General features: G+C 43.6%; 3 long non-coding RNA genes across 3 annotated transcripts; all 3 read right to left on the bottom strand.

Moving 5' to 3' along the window:
- Positions 1-3,005: 3,005 nt before the first annotated feature.
- On the bottom strand, positions 3,006-5,093 carry LOC308575612. Its single transcript, XR_014002884.1, has 2 exons — positions 4,899-5,093; positions 3,006-3,834 (listed from the first exon to the last, which is right to left on the bottom strand). It is a non-coding gene; the product is annotated as an uncharacterized lncRNA (long non-coding RNA).
- Positions 5,094-10,951: 5,858 nt separating this feature from the next.
- LOC308575711 lies at positions 10,952-13,040 on the bottom strand. Its single transcript, XR_014002922.1, has 2 exons — positions 12,753-13,040; positions 10,952-11,715 (listed from the first exon to the last, which is right to left on the bottom strand). It is a non-coding gene; the product is annotated as an uncharacterized lncRNA (long non-coding RNA).
- A 5,855-nt stretch (positions 13,041-18,895) lies between these two features.
- LOC308575308 lies at positions 18,896-21,063 on the bottom strand. Its single transcript, XR_014002757.1, has 2 exons — positions 20,648-21,063; positions 18,896-19,610 (listed from the first exon to the last, which is right to left on the bottom strand). It is a non-coding gene; the product is annotated as an uncharacterized lncRNA (long non-coding RNA).
- Between the last annotated feature and the right edge of the window lie 501 nt (positions 21,064-21,564).

Genomic DNA, 21,564 nt, shown 5'->3' with positions numbered 1-21,564 from the left:
TCTTTAAATCTAAACAATAATGAGCCCTTTCTCTCCACCCTTCTCCAAAAAAGTATTAAAGGGGAAGAAGTAGTATTGGAAATTTCTGCAAAAAGATAAAATTCACTGGACTATATGGAATTGGCGGAAATGACTGGCAGAATCCGAGACCAGGGAGAAGAGTCGGTGGAAGAAGATTGGAGGAAATTTAAAATTTATTTACAGAAATATTGTAAAATTTTTGAATGTTGATGACGTTGAAATGAATTCAAGGGGTTCTAGCAACAAGGTAAAATGTAAGATGGGATTGATAATAGATAAACTAAATTGATTATGAATTTGCTGAACCAATTTTAAAAAAGGGATAAAAAAGGGAGGCGTGAGGAAGTCAGGAAAATAAGTTAACTAAAGAGGAGTTTAAAAAGAGGGAGGTTTTTTTTCCTTTTTTATGTGTTTTTCATTTTTCTCCTTTTTTGTGTTTAATGTTTGTATTTTTGTATTTTGACTTTGTATTTTTCTGTTTTTGTACTTTTTTCTTCTGTTTTGTATTCTTTTTGAACTTCTTTACTGAGAAAATTTAATAAAATATTAATAAAAAAAGAAAGATAAAATTCACCCCCCCCCCAATTCGTAATTAAATAACCAACTGGGTTTCCCCCTCCTGTCCTTCTGTGATAACCTAAGTCTGATGCCTGTGGTGGCTACTTCATTCTCACTTTGCCTCCAAAGCCTCACCTTCACTCGCCACTCCCTACCACCCACCACCCGATGCCAGCCCTGTGTACAGTCTAGACACCGATATGTGGCAATGAATCCATCAGGGCAAATGGGGCACTGCCTCACCAACCTTTCTCAGCCCTCAGCAACTCTGAAAATATTTTTGTTGCCTTACCATCACACAGAGCGTGACACTTCCTGTCATTCCCTCTGGCTCCTCCCACTCCTGGTGGCCTCTCTGTCCTACCTGTCCCAATGGGCAGCACCAGGTGCCACTGGCTTTCTGCTATGCCTCCCATCAGAAGAGAACGCCCGAGCTGTGCCACTGCTATGACTCTGTCTGGGACCAGGAGTCGGATTCCTCTTGATCAGGTTGCTGTGAAATCCGCTCCACTTCCCAGCCGTGTACCGTGTGGTCCCCCACTCCCCACCGGGGGCAGGGGGACTTTGTCCCCCATTGCCTGGGGGATCCCGGCCACGTCAGAGCCCGACCAGCCAATCCGCTGGCCGGGGGGGGGGGCGTGGCCGCTTAAAGTGAGGAGCGAGCCAGAGGACTTCCTCTTTGGCTCGCTTCCTCAATCACCTGCCCTCCCTCCCTATTTTGCAGGTTAGGCAATGGCCTTGCTATGGACTTCGGTTGGTCAACTTGGTTGTCCGAGGGGCCTGGTAGGAATTTTTCCACTTGGCAAATTGGCACTGGCCACTTGGTTTTCACCTACCTCATAGCAATCGTCACAACTATGTTAGGGTTGCGGTTAGGCATTGTTTGATCTTGTGTGGGGGAGGGGAGGTGTGGCCATCACCTGCCCCTCCATGCTTAAGGGTATTCCGGTAAAGGAATCAGGGGGTGTTGATCTTGTCCAAAGCCTGGTTGAGGGCTAGAGCCTTGACACGACCCCAATGGGAACACCAAGGGGAGCTTGAGTTGGGCTTCCCCCACCAGTGGTTTACCCTTACCTGACTTCCTGCACAGGCGCAGGAGTCAGATATAGTCGGGTCCAACCAATGCCTAAGCCAATACCGCTCACATTCTATAATTCAATAAAGTTTGCCCAATAACATAAACCTAATATCTGTGTCCTTGTGTGAATTATTTCCAACAAGGGGGTGGCTGCGGGGTCTTGACCCGCAAGCCAGTGTTCCCTGCAAGCCCAGCTCAAGAATGTGGCACTAACATGGTGATTCTGAGGACTCCATTTCAGAAGACCCTGGAAGATCTGGACCACCCTCAATCTGTCGCAGTAGGAGGCTTTGCCCCTTTAAGTAGAGCAGAATGCCACACCATGTGTGGTGGTGCTCACAATTCATCTGTACCTAATGAGCAAGGGCTCAGTTTCAGCTTATTCTTCAGTGGAACGACTTCAGAACTCTGTGTTTCCCTTTGCACAAGCTTGCATCCAGGCTGACCTTTATCCTGCCTTGCCTTGTGTCCAGCCTGAACGCCACCTTGTTTTGCAACCTGTTTGCCACACTGCAAAGTAGTACACTCTCATCCCTCTCGGCTAGAAGTGCAATGGATCTGGAGGCTGGTGAGTTGCGTTTTAACAACTTCTCTAGAGCAGGGGTCAGCAAACTTACCGTGCCTCAGCCAGTGTCTCCAGCGCCGATCACATGGCGGGCCGGAGGGTGGGGGAGCGTGTGCCCATACGCGTGCGCACATGCGTGCACACACGCTATTTCCACTGCATTTCTGGGTTGGAGGAGCACTGGAAATAGCTTGTGCGCATGTGCACGGGCCTCCTTCGACCCGAATGTGCACCGGAAATAATGCCTGCACATGTGCAAATAACGGCTGTGCATGCGCAAATAACACTTTGCATGCGCACAAGCTATTTCCGGTGCTCCTCCAACCCGGAAGTGGGCAGCCATGGGCAGCGCAATGCCTGTAAGAGTGGGCTGTGGCAGTGGGCAGTGGGGGTCACTGCGGGCCAGATAAACAAGTCCCTTGGGCCTTCTCTGACACACAGGCCTTAGTTTGGGGACCCCTGCTCTAGAGCATAAAAATGTGTGCTTGGAGATGGAATTCCATTTGTCAGGATAAGAGAAGTAGCCACCCATCCACCCAATTCTACCTGCAGAAGCTGACAAATGTCAGGTGGGATGTCTGCCCACCTCACACACCTTCACCCTCTGTTGTCTGAGGCAGCTTCCTCACTGCCTAATGGCAGGGACAGTCCTGACAAAGCCAAAGGAAACTTCCAGAAGGCCTATGGCCAAGCCCAAGAGACTATGTGTATTGTAGCATCTAGGAACTCTGATGGAAACAAGAGATTCAGGGGAAATAAAACAGAAGACAAGTGGAACATACATAATTTCAGAAGTTTTATTGTTGCTGCATTAGGAGATTGAAACACTGAGTATGTCTGTAGCCAGCTTAATGCCGATCAGATGTGGCTGGATCTGGTGCACACCAGAAGTTGTTGCTCTCATTAGTCCCATCCAGCATGGTTAAAGGATGATGGGTGTTGTAGTCCAACACGAACTGTATGGTGCCATTTTGGCTATGCTATGAGCCTCTGCTGGTTTTATACTATGAGGTTCTATGGATAATGTTGGGAAGTGGAGTTTGTTGAGGTTGCTGAGGTTTCTCTGGTGAAGAAAGCTAGGGCCCTCTTGCAAAAGAACTACAGTTTCCTATGGAATGACAGTTTTAGCCTTTAAGTGTAGAATACATGCAAAGAAAGGAATCACTAAAGAACTGTAAGTCAGGCTAACAACGACACCAAGAAAAACAATGACCTGCAATTATATAACACGAGAAGGGAAGAACATAATGCAATTAGAGTGTGGAGGCGGGGAAAAGGCTTCAGGCATCTAATGTGGTACAGCAGATAATCCAGAAAGTAGTCAAACTGGGACTGCAAATTATGCCCTTCTCCTCTCAGCTGCTGAGACTGAGACATACAGGACTGCTGATGGAGTTCCTTTAGCATTTCTTCACTGGTGGGCAACACTGCTGGATGGGGAGCTGAGCCCTAGGAGCGCAGCAGGAAGAATAGGAATACCGGGTGACCCAACAGCATTGGTTGGGTCTGCTGACATAATAGACCAGTCTTGGACTGGGCCTCCGGCAACAGCAGCAACCACGACCTCTGCAGCAGCGACAACAGCTCATCTTTAGAGAGGAGAAGGGTAAACCTGGAAAGAAAGATTGGGAAGGAGAGTTACAGAGAGTTGAATTAGGCCAAGCAGGGTGCTATTAGGTAAAGCTTGTCCCAAGAGATAAGAAAAGTTTGTTCCTGTTTCAAAGCAACTACCCTTTCTTCTTCCAAGTTACATGGAACCAGGCAGAGGGCCTTCTCGGTAGTGGCACCCACCCTGTGGAACGCCCTCCCACCAGATGTCAAAGAGAAGAACAACTACCAGACTTATAGAAGACATCTGAAGGCATCCCTGTTTATGGAAGCTTTTAATGTTTAACAGATCACTGTATTTTAATACTTTGTTGGAAGCTGCCCAGAGTGGCTGGGGAAACCCGGCCAAATGGGTGAGGTATAAATAATAAAAAATATAATAATAATAATAATAATAATAATAATAATAATAATAATAATAATAATTATTATTATTCCAAGAGCCAGTGGGGTGGAGTGGGTAGAGTGTTGGACTAAGACCTAGGAGACTACTGTTCTTGTCCCCACTCAGTCATGAAGCTGGTCTAGACACTGTATCAGTGTGGATAAAATGGGGAGAGGGAAAACCATGTATGTCAACTTGGGCTACTTGGACGAAAGGTGAGATATGAATGTAATAAAAATAAAATCCCAGGGTTATACCCAACTCAGTCCACTGAAACAAATGGACCCAAGTTAGACATGTCTGTAACTCTGGATGAGTCTACTATGAGTAGCAAAAGCATTGGCTACAGCCCCTATATTCCAATGCTCTCAGGGATGGTGGGAATCTAATAGTACCTGGAGGGACACAGGTTCCCCATACTTGACCTATTCTTTCAACAAGATAATTTTTGGCCCTGGTATGGGACAAAATGGAACTGAGACAGAGCTGAGGGACAGCCTCTCTCTCCACAACAAATAGTGAACACTGAAAAATCACTTGCTTTCCCAGAGAAGACAACATGAATTTAAGAATTTGCAAAAAGAACTGACAATGAAGGAATGTATGAAGGAATGAAGGGATGGCCAAATTCCATCAAACATATATTTTCCCTGCATCAAAAGAGATCAGCAAAATCAGCTTACCTTGGCCAACTTTGGAAGTGCTCAAGAAGTTCTAACAAATGAGTGAAGAGCCTGTGGACCAGGGACCTTTTATATGGCACAGCAAACACTTCCTAGAGGAAGTGAAGTAGCTCCAAAAAGCCACTAATTCTTGATGAAAGGCTCATATCCTCTCTGGTTTGCCACCTTCCAGTTTAAGATACTTGGCTTGATCAATATATCTCATTAAATATCTCTCATTAATTAAAAATGTGGGTGATTAATGCTATCCCGGTTTAATACACTGATGATTTTGACATCGAAGTGGAACACACTTAGAGAAGTATGTAAGAATGATGCAGTATAACATCAGGTGAGTTGCTCAATGGTGCCCATCAACTGAAGTCTCTTGCGGATGACGCAGTGCTTGGAATAAACAACGTAGTTGAGTTCACTGAATTAGTTCACAAAACCTGTGGACTACAGTGGTACCTTGGTTTGCAACTGTTTTGGATTACAACCACATCAAACCCTGAAGTGTGTGTCCCGTTTTTGGGATTACAATCTATTCCCCCCCCCAGAGGGTTGGAGGAGCACCAGAAATAGCTTGTGTGCATGTCCACGGGCCTCCTCTGACCCGAATGTGCACTGGAAATAACACTTGCGCATGTGAAAATAATGCTTATGCATATGCACAAGCAATTTCCAGTGCTTCTCCGATCCAGAAGTGTGCAGCCATGCAGTGCAGGACGGGTAAGAGCGGGTGGAGGCAGCGGGTGGCGGGGGTTGCCGCGGGCCAGATAAAGTAGTCCCTCGGACCTTGTCCGGCCCACGGGCCTTCAGTTTGGGGACCCCTGGTCCATTCCATGCACATATGCATTCATTCAAATCGGATGAACACTTGGAAAAGGCTGGGGCCACGTATGAGATGCAGCAGTGATTCATGTGGAATCTGAGCAACCTATCTTCTGCCTCATCATTTGGAGCATCATGAAATGCCATCTCACCTTCTGAAGGCTGGTAGTAGGCGTGATGAGATGGACATATTGCAAAACGAGTGCATGATCTGACCATTGGGAAATGCCATCTTAAAGAATAACAGCAATTAGGATGCAAGGGAGAGCAGAATCCATATTAGAACTCCTTCCCGGTGACGTGGCAATGGCAACTGAACTAGCTGGTGAAAAATAAAGGGAGAAAAATTAATGGAGGTGCAAACATCTATCAATATCTATTAGTGAGATCTGAAAGGAACTGCCAAGTTCAAAGGCAGTATAAGAACATTAGAAGAGCCAAAATATGCAGGGATTTATGATATGTAAAAAGAACTAAGGAAAGAGAAGATGGGAAGTCATTGATATCTTAAGGATGTAAAAATGAGTACAGTGGTACCTCGGTTTAAGAACAGCCCTGTTTACAAACTATTTGGTATATGAACTCTGCAAAACCAGAAGAAGTGTTCCGGTTACCAAACTTTACCTCGGTCTACGAATGGAAGCTGAACGGTGGAACGACACTGGTGGTGGGAGGCCTCATTAGGGAAAGTGCGCCTCAGTTTAAGAACGGCTTTGGTTTAAGAACGGACTTCCAGAACAAATCGAGTTCGTAAACTGAGGTACCACTGTACTTTAAATTGTAAAACAGATTATCAAGAATGCATAAAAATTTGGCAAATGCTTGTTGGAGATGTGGAGGAAATAACGGTGACACGATCCACATGTGGTGGACGTGTGAAAGGATTAAGATTTTTTTGGGGGGGGGATATACGATGAATTTAAAAAGTTGATGAGGATAACTTTTACTAAAAAACAGGAGGCATTTCTATTAAGTATTTTAGATAAAGAGATTCCAAAAAATCTAAGAGAGGTATTCTTGTATGCAACCGCAGCGGCTCGAATACTTGTGGCCAAGGGATGGAAAGATCACGAGGCTTCAAAAATAACAGATAGGCAAATCAAATTACAGGATTTGGTGGAGACGGCTCAATTGACTAGCAAACTCAGAAGGAACTGAAAGCAAAAATTTGTGGGAAAATGGGATGGTTATAGTAGATATGTTAAAAAATACAATAATAGCTTTGACTCCGTGCTAGCATTTGAGTGATAAAGGAACTAAAAGGAGGTGGACAACAATTAAGGATTTATTATGTTTTCAGAATATATTGGAAAATTTATATAGAAAGGTTTATTGTTTTGTGTACATTCGATTGTAAGATAAAACATATGCGAAGGGACTTGACAGGAAGTCAAAGTTGAAGAAAAGATTTTGTAAGATAAAAGGGGAAAATATTTACTTTCATTATTATCATTTTGTGTGTGTGTGTCTGTGTGTGTCTGTACATATGTGTGTTTTTGTATGGGATGTTTGGGAGGAAATAAGACGGTAAATAACAAATAACAAACTAAATATTGATGTAGGTAATTTTTATTTCTCAATTATATTTAGTGCTAGTATGGTTGTAATGTTTTTTGTAACATAAAATCATTCAATAAAAATTATTTTTTAAAAAAATTGTAAAACAGAAAATTTAATAAAAACTATCAAAAGACATTAGAATAGCCCTGTCTTCAGTAAAGTGTCGACCTCAGATTGTGCTGATAAGCAGGGATGTGATCCTCAAACGCTGTTGGACTCCAACTCCCATCTTTCTTGGATATTGAAGAAGAAGAAGAAGAAGAAGAAGAAGAAGAAGAAGAAGAAGAAGAAGAAGAGAAGAGTTTGGATTGATATCCCGCTTTATCACTACCTGAAGGAGTCTCAAAGCGGCTAACAATCTCCTTTCCCTTCCTCCCCCACAACAAACACCCTGTGAGGTGAGTGGGGCTGAAAGACTTCAAAGAAGTGTGACTGGCCCAAGGTCACCCAGCAGCTGCATGTGGAGGAGCAGGGAATCGAACCCGGTTCCCCAGATTACGAGACTACCGCTCTTAACCACTACACCACACTGGCTCTCGACATTTGACATATTGGTCATGTTGGCTGGATCTGCAGGGAATTGGAGTCCAACAACATCTGTCCACAGGTTCCCCACATAAGAAGAGGCTGTTGGATCAGAACAATGACCCATCTAGTCCAGCCTCCTGTTCTCACAGTGGCCAATCCAGATGCCCCAATAGGAAGCTCACAAGCAGGATTTTAGCAGAAGTGACTCTCCCCTCCTGTAATTTCCAGCAACTGGCACTTAGAAGCACTGCTGCCTTCTGTGGGAGCACAGCATAGCTATCATGCCTAGAAGTCATCAGTAGCCTTATCCTCCACATTTCTTTCAAATCCTCTGTTAAAGCCACCCAAGTTGGTGGCCATCACTGTATCCTGTGGGAACGAGTTCCATAGTTTAACTATGTGTGGTTGGAAGAAATGCTTGAATCTCTCGTAAGTCATCCGACATTCATTACTGAATGTCCACGAGTTCTAGTATGATGAAAGAGGTAGGAAAACTTTATTGGCTTTCTTTGCGCAATGCATGGTTTTATAAACTGGATGGACTTTGATTACACGAAGCCAAGCCTGATTTAATTAATTGCTCATCTACGCAAATACTGTCATCAGTACTATCTCAAACACTCTGGCTGAGATCCAATGATGTGCTTGTGATGCAATATCTAATGCTTACAACATCCAACACCTATGACCAGAAAAACACTCCAAGTGATATTGCGGCAGATAAATATAGTATTTATGCAGCATGATTTCGGATTGTAGCAATAAGATGTGGCCTTTCAGCCAGTGTTTTCATTGTTCTGGCTAAAACCTTCGCACCTTGAGCCTTAACCTGGTGAAAAAACAACTCTTTTTCTGACTACCTTTGAAATGTTTGAAACATGCAATAAATGCCACCGCCATTTGTCATGTGTAGGGGACCTGTGGTCCTCCAGATGTTGCTGGACTCTAATTCCCATCATTACCAGTCGTTTTGCTTTTTCTGGGGGGTTTATGTATATTTTCAGGGGGTTTTCCCAACCTGTGGAGCAGATTTGAGGATGGTGCAGGTCACACACAGGGGTAGAGAGGTAGAAGTTTCATTGCCCAAATTGAAGTAATTATGCGTACGCAATTATTTAGTTGAATACTGGTGCTTGCTCCTAACCTACTTAAAACAGTTATAGCCGGGCCACTTTAGTCCACGTGTTTGTAACCTCAAAGCTGGTCTACTACTCTATGTGGGGCAGCCCTTTTGGCCTGATTTGGAAGCTTAAACTGGTGCAGAATGTGCTGGCCTGATGCCTGATGGGAGCATGTGGCTGATGGAGGCATCTGACTAACATGTGATACCATTGCTAAAGCATATTCACTGGCTGCCCGTCTACCAGTGAGCCAGGTTCAAGGTCCTCACATTAAAATACAAAGTCCTGAACACCTGGGGTATATGGAGTGTTAGGGAAGGGTGCATACCTTTGGTCCCCCACCCTGTACTTAGCTCTCACCTGTGGCTCCTAGAAACTCTTTAGCATGTGACAGCAACCCAGGCATGGCTTTGACTGGCCGGCTCAACCAGGTGAGAGTAGCCATTAAGTCTCAAACCCTCAGTGAGTTAGGGGCTTCCCCTGCATGTGAAGACAGGCTCCAGCAGATTGAGCAGATGAGACAAATAGTGGGTCCAAGGGTCAAGAAGTTGGTTTCTGCATGTGTTGTAGAAAGAAGTGGGGGCAGATGGATCTCATCAACCTGGGAAGGTAGCTTATGTAGGAGAAGGAAAACTCTGATCCTGATCCTCTACTGCTTTCTGGGATATCTTTTGCAGAAGAAAAGGCTAAAAAGTAAACCCTACACAAATCCAGAGTGAGTCCGTAAGAGGCTGGATGGCATTCTCTACAGCTCCTTCTGGGAAGTCCTGAAGCCAAGCTGATGCCAAACATATGGATAGACTCTGGTGACATGAAACCAAGCCTAATTTCAGTAATTGCTCGTGTAGGCAACTAGTGTCATCAGTACTACCTCAAACACTCTGCCTGAGATCCAATGACGGGTTTGTGATGCAATATCTCATGCTTATCACATCTAACACCCATGCTCAGAAGGTGAGCTGGTATATGATGACCTGAAAAGCACTCCAAGTGATACTGCAGCGGATAAATATATTATTTACGCAACATGACTTTGGAAGTTATGTGTGAAATCTAGGAACCCGTGACTTTATATGTGAAAAGAATTGGATTGTAGCAATAAGATGGGGCCTTTCAGCCAGCCTTTTCATTGTTCTGGCTAAAACCTTCACTCCTTGAGCCTTAACCTGGTGAACAAACAACTCTTTTCCTGACTACCTTTGAAATGTTTGAAACAGGCAATAAATCCCACCCACCCCCATTTGTCATGTGTAGGGGACCTGTGGTCCTCCAGATATTGCTGGACTCTAACTCCCATCACTACTAGTCATTTTGTTTTGCTTTTGCAGAAGAAAAGGCTAAAGAGTAAACCCTACGCAAATCCAGAGTCCATAAGAGGTTGGATGGAAATCTCTACAGCTCCTTCTGGGAACTCCTGAAGCTAAGCTGATGCCAAACACATTGATGTGCTTTGGACCACATCAGCGAGGCTAGTTGTCTGGGCAGCTCTGGATATCCACACAAACTGCCCAGGCTTGCACCCCAGAGAGGTCACATCAGTGCTGCTAAAATAGTGGTTTGACTTCAGCCCAAGAGCCACACTCCACTGTTTTCAAGACAGATGAATGCCAACAAGAACAGCTGAGCTGCCTTAGGGACCACCTGAACCCTTATATCTCGGCTCAGTCACTGAATTCATCTGCAGGAGCACTGTTGGTCATTTCCTGAGTTGGCGAGACTCGGATGACAACAAAGAGGAGAACCACTGAAACTGAATAAATGACAATATCTCTTTAACCAGATCTTTGATTGATTAACCGTCTATGGCTTTTAAAATGTGTGTGTGTCGGGTGTGTGTGTTATCACTTTGCTTTGCTTTTGGCTTTGTTTTATTGTGTTTTTTTGCGTTTTCAAATTGTGTTTTTATGTTGTGAACACCCTTGTGATCTTTGAATGAAGGGCAGTATACAAATTTAATAAATGATGGTGGTGGTGAATGGATGGATGGATGGTGATTACAAGGAAGACAGACCAGATCAACAGAACAAGGCATTGCCATGAATTCAGATTTATTCATTCATATCCCAGACACCATGGGGAAAATGAAAGCATCATCCATTTCAAGAAAAAGACTCTTTCATCTGGATTTTTGAGACTGATTGAAGAGAAGAATTCCAGTTTTCTGAAGGTTGCAGGAATGAAGCTAGAAGCATCAACCTCAATGAGGTTAACTCAGGAAGGCAACAAGCAGGCATTAAATATATATATTTTTTGACATTGATCTCAATGTCTCAGGTTTTGAGCTGGCAAACAGCAAGCTGGCATTCGCTTCTGGGTATTAGGATTGCTATCAATCTTCAGATCCAGAGCCCAGGTAACAATTTCTAAAGTGCTCAGAACTTGTACTGCTGGCAAGTATAGCGAGACTGGTTGCAATAGCCACGGCTAGAGCAACAACATGGGGAGCAGCCGCATCTGGAACAGCAGCTGCGCCTGTGGCAGCAGCAGGGGGAGCAGCCACATCTGGAACAGCAGCTACGCCTGTGGCAGCAGCAGGGGGAGCAGCCACATCTGGAACAGCAGCTATGCCTGTGGCAGCAGCAGGGAGAACAGCCACATCTGGAACAGACTTGACGGCTTTGGCAGCAGCAGGGAGAGCAGCCACATCTGGAACAGCAGCTACGCCTGTGGCAGCAGCAGGGAGAGCAGCCACATCTGGAACAGACTTGACGGCTTTGGCAGCAGCAGGGGGAGCAGCCACATTTAGAACAGCGAGAACTCTGGCCTCCACAACAGGACATTTTGAAGTAATGAAGCTAAAAGAAACAAATAAGGCTTTGGTGTAATCAAACCACGGTATGTTCAATATACACTGTTCAATGTGCGTCTTGGAAGTCATGATTTTCCTAAAGTGCTTTTCTGTTCAGCGTTATTTATGTCTATATTATATTTTAGCTTCTTCAGATGAATGTCAAATTGGAATGTATAATTCATTCTTATTCCGTATCCTCAAATCTCACCACTTAAGATTTTAATATGCAATCAAAATCCATCATTTGAATGTGATTCCCTCCCCACTCCCTTTGAATCTGAAATCTGGGCAACTTAACACTTTCAGTCTGTTCCATATTATTTAAGCAGCCTTCAGATATGTCCACTTGCTTTCAGATGCATTTAAATAATGTTGCACACCAACCATCTAATGTCTTGAGGCATGCAATGCCCTTTCCCATTATTTACCAACATGAATAAATAAATACGCAGTGCATGTGAGCTCAGTAACTTTTTCTCATAAAATGTAAGATTGTTTGTCAACTGTCGTCTATAGAAACCATCTCTAGAAAGGAGGGTCACAGAGGTGGCCCTCGTGTCTTTCTCTACATGCTGCCCATCCTTCTCTCCTCTCCCCGCTTTTCAGCTCTAGATCGCTCTAGGTGGACCCAATTGCATATGGAGCAATCCAAGGATGCTTTGATCCAATCTGGACAAGTCCAGTATCAACTTTAATCTGCTCATTTAAGCTCAAAATCTGACTAGGTCCAGAACAAAGCCCTCAGAACGATCCCATGGATTTCACACTTCCTTGAGTTTGTCTATCCAGTATTAGGTCAATATTCAGAAATTATCTGAACAGTCTCAGAAGATTTAAATGGTTGCCACTGGAAATGTATGGTTCTCGACCACAGCAAAGAGCACATCAAAAATCAAGCAGTAAAGCAGACAGCCTGATGGATCTGATCCTTCAAGTATTATTAGTGGATCCATCCAATAACAGAAATTTCAGGACTGGGGTTCTGGAAGACATCTTATGCTACCTAAATTATCAGCTTCCCAGCAGTTGAATTGAACTTACCTTGCCCAGCAGTCAGAACTTGTCTGCTCAATGGAGATTCAAGTCAACGAGTGAAGAGCTCAGAGACAGATGTTCCTTTTGTAGAGCTCCAAGAGCCCTGCCTCCTTGAAAATGAAGCACCACCAATGAATGGACTCATGCTTCATTGCTACTCAAAGCACATGTCTATGTGTTGCATCCACCAACCACATATTCGTTGAGTTTATCCACATCTTCCACTATGACAGCATTTCCCCAAGGTCTGTAATTAGGCAGCATTTGATGCTTATCACACTATAATCCTCACATCGCACACACTCTGCAGAGGTAACTTCAGAAGTGTGGTTTCTTGAATACCAACACTGGCAAGAATGGAATGGACCTTCTCATTGGATCCATCCCCATGACTCAACAGCGCAGGATTGCTCAGTAGTTTGTTATTCCACCAGAGCTTCATTGCTTAGACTCAGAAATTCATTTTAACCTATTTGCTGCGGTTAGCTACATGTGTCCATTCTGAAAGGTCAAAAGGGAAAGATGAGATCAACATCTCAAAGACGTCAGGGTATTTTTTCCTCCTCTGTTGTGAGCCATCCCCTCACCCCCCGAAATGATACCATAAGAACATAAACAGAGTCTACTGGATCAACTCAATGGCTCATCTAGTCCACTATCCTGTTCTCAAAGTGGTCAACCAGATGTTCATGGGAAACGTGGAAGCAGGATTCAATCACAATAATACTCTCCGCTCCTGTGGGCTCCAGCAACAGAATTTTGTGTTTCTCACTGTCTCATTAGCGGACCTGTGTCATGTTCCGCATCATACAAGAAAAAGCCAACCATTAACAAAAGACTCATTTCTTTATCTGCCTTCACAATTCTACCTGGCATTTTTAATCGCTTCTCTCTGGGTAAGGATGGAGAGCATGTCAATGTTGGCTTTGCTGTGTTGGTTATATGTCCAATGCTTTGGTTACATGAGTACGCATAGGATTGTAGCCAGTTAAGTTATATAGAGTATAGACCTATGCAAATCAAAGAATCTAAGTCCAGCGCTGAATTTAGTGCTGTGCTGGTGATTTAGTGCTGTGGCGGTCCACAAAGATAGAAGATAAGTGTCAGGGACTGGGCAGAGGAGGAATGGTGGAAACCCCCTCCCTAGCCTGACCATTCCAGTGAAGAGGAAGATTTTACAACAGAGGTGTGAGGGAGGTCATAGCTCATAGGCAGATAAGGCAAAAAGTTGGGGAATAATGAGAGAGGAGGAGGAAGAAGAAGAAGAGGAAGCACCAAGGAATAACACCTGACAGACACAGTGTCCTTAGAAAGCATTCCAGACCCCGCTCTTCCAGAACCCAGCAAGCCTTGAAAGTAGGAGAGCAGAGAGCTCAAAGACAGAGGGCTCTCATCAGCACCAGTAGAAGAAGTGATGAAGATGATGAATGAGGAAGTGGGAAGACGGGGGTAGGGCGGGAGAATCACTTTGGACAACACCATAATTCAAGAGGCTGGGTTCTAAAGCCTCTCTCTCTCTCTCTCTCTCTCTCTCTCGCTCTCTCTCTCTCGCTCTCTCTCTGTGTGTGTAATACTGAATAAAAAGCAGGTGGTGAGAACATTCATTGTCTTTGTACATTCCTCGGCAACCAGCCATGAAAGCTGCTGACAGCAGCCTGACAGTAGGTTGCTCAGATTGCACATGAATCAGTCCTGCATTTCACACATGGCCCCAGCCTTTTCCAAATTTTCATTCAACATGAATGAATACATTAATGTGTATTGTGTGGACAAGGGAAGTCCTTCTGGCTGGAGCTGTGGGGAACTGAAGCCCAACAATAGCTGTCCACAGGTTCTCCCCATCAGAAGAGGCTACTGGAGCAGGACAATGGCTCATCCAGTCCAGCTTCCTGTTCTCACAATAACCAACCAAATCTCCCAATTGGTAGCTCACCATCAGGATTTGAACACCTGGGTGACTCAACCCTCCTGTCGTGTTCAGAACCTGGCATTCAGAAGCACTGTTGCCTTGAATTGTGGAGGCACGGCAATGCCATCATGGCTACTGGCCAATCCTCTCTTAAAGCCACCCAAGTTGGTGGCCATCATTGCCTCCTGTGCGAAGGAATTCCATAGTTTAACTATGTGTGGTTTGAAGAAATGCTTGTATCTGTCCTGAATCTTCCAACTTTCAGCCTTATTGGATGTCCACAAGTAGTAGAATTATGAGAGTAGGAGAAAATCATTTCCCCTATTGGCTTTCTCCATGCAATGTATAATTTTATAAAAAAAAATTCCTTCCAGTAGCACCTTAAAGACCAACTTAGTTCTTGGTATGAGCTTTCGTGTGCATGCACACTTCTTCAGATACACTGAAACAGAAGTTGCCAGATCCTTCTATATAGTGAGAAGGTGGGGAGGGGTATTACTCAGAAGGCTGGTGGGAATGGGAGATTGGCAGATAGCTGAGATGAGCCTGTTGACGACTCTTAATGACTGTAATAGGTCTTACAGGAAAAGGCAAGGGGTGAGAAGGTGAGAAATGGCTTAGTCATGTATAATGAGATAAGAATCCAATGTCTTTGTTCAGACCAGGTCTCTCCATGGTTTTAAGTTTGGTAATGAGTTGCAATTCAGCAGCTTCTCTTTCCAGTCTATTTCTGAAATTCCTTTGTAGTAAAACAGCTACTTTGAGATCTTGTATAGAATGTCCTGGGAGATTGAAGTGTTCTCCTACTGGTTTCTCTGTTTTGTGATTCTTGATGTCAGATTTATGTCCGTTTATTCTTTGGCGTAAGGTTTGGCCTGTTTGTCCAATATAGAGAGCTGAAGGACACTGTTGGCATTTGATGGCATACACAATGTTAGACGATGAGCAATTAAATAGTCCCGAGATGGTATGTGTGATGTTGTTGGGGCCAGTAATGGTGTTGTCCAGGAGTATGTGGCAGCAAAGTTGGCATCTGGGTTTGTTGCAGGCTCTGGTGCCAGTGTCCGTGTTAAGTCTGGTTGTAGTATTATTGTGGGTTAGGAGTTGTTTAAGATTTTTTTATTTTGACTATGGCAGACCAACACGGCTACCTATCTGTATAATTTTATAAACTTGTAATGCCATGTCACCTCTATCGCAGCTTTCCTCTACACTAAACTGTCCCAAATGTTGTGTATCTCTGAGAAGAAGGATGGGCAAACAAGAAGAAAGGGTGTGTGTCTTTCATGTTCTGCTTATTTGCACCTTGCTGTCCTCTATTGAAAACAGAACTCTGTACCGGATGGACACTGGTTAGATGAAGCCAAGCCTGATCTTAGTAATTGCTCTTCTACGCAAGTACTGTCATCAGTACTACCTCAAAGCCTCTGGCTAAGATCCAATGATGTGCTTGTGATGCAAGACCTCATGGTTATCACACCTAACACCCATGCTCAGAAGAAGAGCTGGAAGTTATGTGTGAAATCTAGGAACTCATGACTTTATATGTGAAAAGAATTGGATTGTAACAATATGATGTAGCCTTTCAGCAAGCGTTTTCATTGTTCTGGTTAAAACCTTCACTCCTGGAGCCTTAGCAGCATAGTAAGCAAGCAATTCTTTTTCTGACTACCTTTGAAATGTTTGAAATATGTAGAAGACGCCCCCCACCCCCTGTTTATCATGCTTAGGTGACCTGTGGTCCTCTAGGTGTTGCTGGACTCTCCCATCATTATCAGTCATTTTGCTTTTTCTGGTGGTTTATGTATATTTCAGGGGTTTTCCCCAACCTGTGGAGCCGATTTGAGGATGGTGTGGGTCACACACAGGGGTGGTTAGGGGGAAAGTTTCATTGCCCAAGTGGAAGTCATTATACTTATGCAATTATTTAGTTGAATACTGCCATTTGTTCCCAACTAACCGAAAGCATGACCACATGTGTATAACCTCAAGGCTGGAAAACAGCAATGTGCTGTATGTGGTGCTGTCCTTTTGGCCTGGGTTGGAAACTTCAACTGGTGCAGAATGTGCCAGCTACATTGCCGATGGAGGCATCTGGCTGATGGAGGCATCTCGTAATACCATTGTTACAGCATATTCACTGACTGCCCATCTACCAAAGCATATTCACTGGCTGCCCTGAGGCAAGTTCAAGGTCCTTGTGTTACTTTACAAAGTCCTGTACAGCTGAGGTCCAGAGACCACCTGAACCCTGGTATCTCAGCTCAGTCACCAAGATCATCTGTAGGAAGAGCATTGCTGCTCTTTTCCTGAGTTGGTAAGACATACTTGACAACAGGAAACCAAACCTTTAGTGCTATCTGTCCAGTTCAGCAGGAACCTTCTGTTTCAACTTTTATACACCTCCTGAAGTCTTCTCTATTCTGTCAGGCTGAGGCTGGCACTTAGGAATACATCTTTCCTCAAGAGTTTGCTGATCTCTCAGTTTGACTTTTTATATGGCTTTTTTGTATGGTATTATGTACATTTGTGAACTGCTGTGATTTCTTTTATGAATAGTGGTGTATATACATAACTTTATAAAACTATAAAGTTATTAATACGTAAGTGTTTTATCTTGGTTCAGAAGTGTTTGTCACAGTTTCTTCTCTGCAAGGAGGAAAGTTGTGTGGCCTCCCTTTATTCCGGTTCTCTCTCCCTCCTCCTCCTTTGTTGAGAAGTTTTGCCATAGCCAAAGCATTGGAATGGAACTGGCTGATGAGTGCAAATAATTGATTGGCCAGATTATGGGGGAATTTAGAAAAAATTTCTCCCATTTTCTTTCCAAGCTGAAATATCAGAATATGAGTATGGGGTTTTTTTGTTTTTTTTTAAGTTTTCTGTTTAATGTTCTTATTGGAGTTTTGCCCCAACTTACGCTGGAATGGCAGAGTTGCATTAGCAGGGACCTATGCACACAGAAGGGCATCAGAGCTGTGTTTTATTAATTGCCCAGGTTGGAATGCAGCCATTGGGGTGGAGAAGGTTTCTCCACCCATTCATAAAACAACCCTGACATCCAATGTCATCCCATTTCACAGGTCCAGCAAGACCTTTGTATCGTATTTAACCAAGGCCACATTCAAACCATATTTTTCAAGTACTGTGATACATCTTTAGCAATCATAGGTTCCCCCGAGAATTCTGGGAGTTGTCGTCTCTTAAGGGTGCTGGGAGTTGTCATGGGACAGCCTATTCCCCTCCAGGAGCTACAATTCCTTGAGTTCCCCAGGAAAAAGAATCGTTAAGCTTCCCTGGGATTTGAAGCTCTGCGAGGGGAACAGAGGTCTCTTGACATCTCTCAGCACCCATAACAAGTGACAGCTTTCAGGTTTCTTTGAGGGAAGCAATGACTATCAAAATAGCACCAGAGTGTTTCAGACATATTGCATGAATATGATCTAAGTTGTTCCCCAAAGGCACCCACTGAAATTTAACAAATGACAATATCTGTTTAGGGAAGTTTTTAATGTTTAATAGGTTATTGTATTTTAGTGTTTTGTTGGAAGCTGCCCAGAGTGGATGGGGAAACCCAACCAGATGGGCGGGGTGTATATAATAAATGATGATGATGATGATCTCTTTAACCAGGCGTTTGGCTGATTAACATTCTATGTAATTTTAAATGTGTTTGTCAGAGGCAAGTATCAGTTTCTTTTGCTTTTGTCTTTGTTTTATTGTGTATTTTGTGTTTCATTTTGTGTTTTTATGTTGTGAATTGGATGAACGGCAGTATACAAATCTATTAATTGATGATGGTGATGATGATGAATAGGTGGTGATTTCATGGGAAACAGACCAGACCAACAGTACAAGGAGCAATGTTGTTCATTTCCTGAGTTGGCAAAACTCAGTTGACAACATAGAGGAGACCCACTGAAATTTAAAAAATGATAATATCTCTTTTACCAGATGTTTCGTTGATTAACATTCTATGGCCTTTTAAATCTCTCTCTCTCTCTCTCTCTCTCTCTCTCTCTCTCTCTCTCTCTCTGTGTGTGTGTGTGTGTGTTATCACATTGTTTTACTCTTCTTTGCTTTATTATGTATTTTGTGTTTTCAGTTTGTGTTTTTATGTTGTGAACTACCTTGTGATCTTTGAATGAAGGGCAGTATACAAATTTAATAAATGGTGGTGGTGGTGAATGGATGGATGGATGGTGATTACAAGGAAGACAGACCAGATCAACAGAACAAGGCATTGCCATGAATTCAGATTTATTCATTCATATCCCAGACACCATGGGGAAAATGAAAGCATCATCCATTTCAAGAAAAAAGACTCTTTCATCTGGATTTTTGAGACTGATTGAAGAGAAGAATTCCGGTTTCCTGAAGGTTGCGGGAATGAAGCTAGAAGCATCAACCTCAATGAGGTTAACTCAGGAAGCCAACAAGCAGGCATTAAATACATATTTTTTGACATTGATCTCAATGTCTCAGGTTTTGAGCTGGCAAACAGCAAGCTGGCATTTGCTTCTGGGTGTTAGGATTGCTATAAATCTTCAGATCTAGAGCCCAGGTAACAATTTCTAAAGTGCTCAGTACTTGTACTGCTGGCAAGTATAGCGAGATTGGTTGCAATAGCCACGGCTAGAGCAACAACATGGGGAGCAGCCACATCTGGAACAGCAGCTACGCCCGTGGCAGCAGCAGGGAGAGCAGCCACATCTGGAACAGACTTGACGGCTTTGGCAGCAGCAGGGAGAGCGACCACATCTGGAACAGCAGCTACGCCTGTGGCAGCAGCAGGGAGAACAGCCACATCTGGAACAGCAGCTACGCTTGTGGCAGCAGCAGGGAGAACAGCCACATCTGGAACAGACTTGACGGCTTTGGCAGCAGCAGGGAGAGCAGCCACACTTAGAACAGCGGGAACTCTGGCCTCCGCAACAGGACATTTTGAGGTAGTGAAGCTGAAAGAAACAAATAAGGCTTTGGTGTAATCAAACCACAGTATGTTCAATATGCATTTTTCAATGTGCATCTTGGAAGTCATGATTTTCCTAAAGTGCTTTTCTGTTCAGCGTTATTTATGTCTATATTATATTTTAGCTTCTTCAGATGAATGTCAAATTGGAATGTATAATTCATTCTTATTCCGTATCCTCAAATCTCACCGCTTAAGATTTTAATATGCAATCAAAATCCATCACTTGAATGTGATTCCCTCCCCACTCCCTTTGAATCTGAAATCTGGGCAACTTAACACTTTCAGTCTGTTCCATATTATTTAAGCAGCCTTCAGATATGTCCACTTGCTTTCAGATGCATTTAAATAATGTTGCACACCAACCATCTAATGTCTAGAGGCATGCAATGCCCTTTCCCATTATTTACCAAAATGAATAAATAAATAAGCAGTGCATGTGAGCTCAGTAACTTTTTCTCATAAAATGTAAGATTGTTTGTCAACTGTCGTCTATAGAAACCATCTCTAGAAAGGAGGGTCACAGAGGTGGCCCTCGTGTCTTTCTCTACATGCTGCCCATCCTTCTCTCCTTTCCTCGCTTTTCAGCTCTAGATTGCTCTGGGTGGACCCAATTGCATATGGAGCAATCCAAGGATACTTCAACCCAATTAGGACAAGTCCAGTATCAACTTTAATCTGTTCATTTAAGCCCAAAATCTGACTAGGTCCAGAACAAAGCCCTCAGAACGATCCCATGGATTTCACACTTCCTTGAGTTTGTCTATCCAGTATTAGGTCAATATTCAGAAATTATCTGAACATTCTCAGAAGATTTAAATGGTTGCCACTGGAAATGTATGGTTCTCGACCACAGCAAAGAGCACATCAAAAATCAAGCAGTAAAGCAGACAGCCTGATGGATCTGATCCTTCAAGTATTATTAGTGGATCCATCCAATAACACAAATTTCAGGACTGGGGTTCTGGAAGACATCTTATGCTACCTAAATTATCAGCTTCCCAGCAGTTGAATTGAACTTACCTTGCCCAGCAGTCAGAACTTGTCTGCTCAATGGAGATTCAAGTCAACGAGTGAAGAGCTCAGAGACAGATGTTCCTTTTGTAGAGCTCCAAGAGCCCTGCCTCCTTGAAAATGAAGCACCACCAATGAATGGACTCATGCTTCATTGCTACTCAAAGCACATGTCTATGTGTTGCATCCACCAACCACATATTCGTTGAGTTTATCCACATCTTCCACTATGACAGCATTTCCCCAAGGTCTGTAATTAGGCAGCATTTGATGCTTATCACACTATAATCCTCACATCGCACACACTCTGCGGAGGTAACTTCAGAAGTGTGGTTTCTTGAATACCAACACTGGCAAGAATGGAATGGACCTTCTCATTGGATCCATCGCCATGACTCAACAGCGCAGGATTGCTCAGTAGTTTGTTATTCCGCCTGAGCTTCATTGCTTAGACTCATAAATTCATTTTAATCTATTTGCTGCGGTTAGCTAGATGTGTCCATTCTGAAAGGTCAAAAGACAAAGATGAGATCAACATCTCAAAGACGACAGGGTATTTTTTCCTCCTCTGTTGTGAGCCATCCCCTCACCCCCCAAATGATACCATAAGAACATAAACAGAGTCTACTGGATCAACTCAATGGCTCATCTAGTCCACTATCCTGTTCTCAAAGTGGTCAACCAGATGTCCATGGGAAACGTGGAAGCAGGATTCAATCACAATAATACTCTCCGCTCCTGTGGGCTCCAGCAACAGAATTTTGTGTTTCTCACTGTCTCATTAGCGGACCTGTGTCATGTTTCGCATCATACAAGAAAAAGCCAACCATTAACAAAAGACTTGTTTCTTTATCTGCCTTCACAATTCTACCTGGCATTTTTAATCGCTTCTCTCTGGGTAAGGATGGAGAGCATGTCAATGTTGG

The sequence above is a fragment of the Podarcis bocagei genome (assembly GCF_964188305.1).
Source record: "Podarcis bocagei genome assembly, chromosome: 16".
NCBI lineage: Eukaryota > Metazoa > Chordata > Lepidosauria > Squamata > Lacertidae > Podarcis > Podarcis bocagei.
Note: the sequence above shows the minus strand (reverse complement) of the source record. Positions and strands in the feature narration are given on the sequence as shown.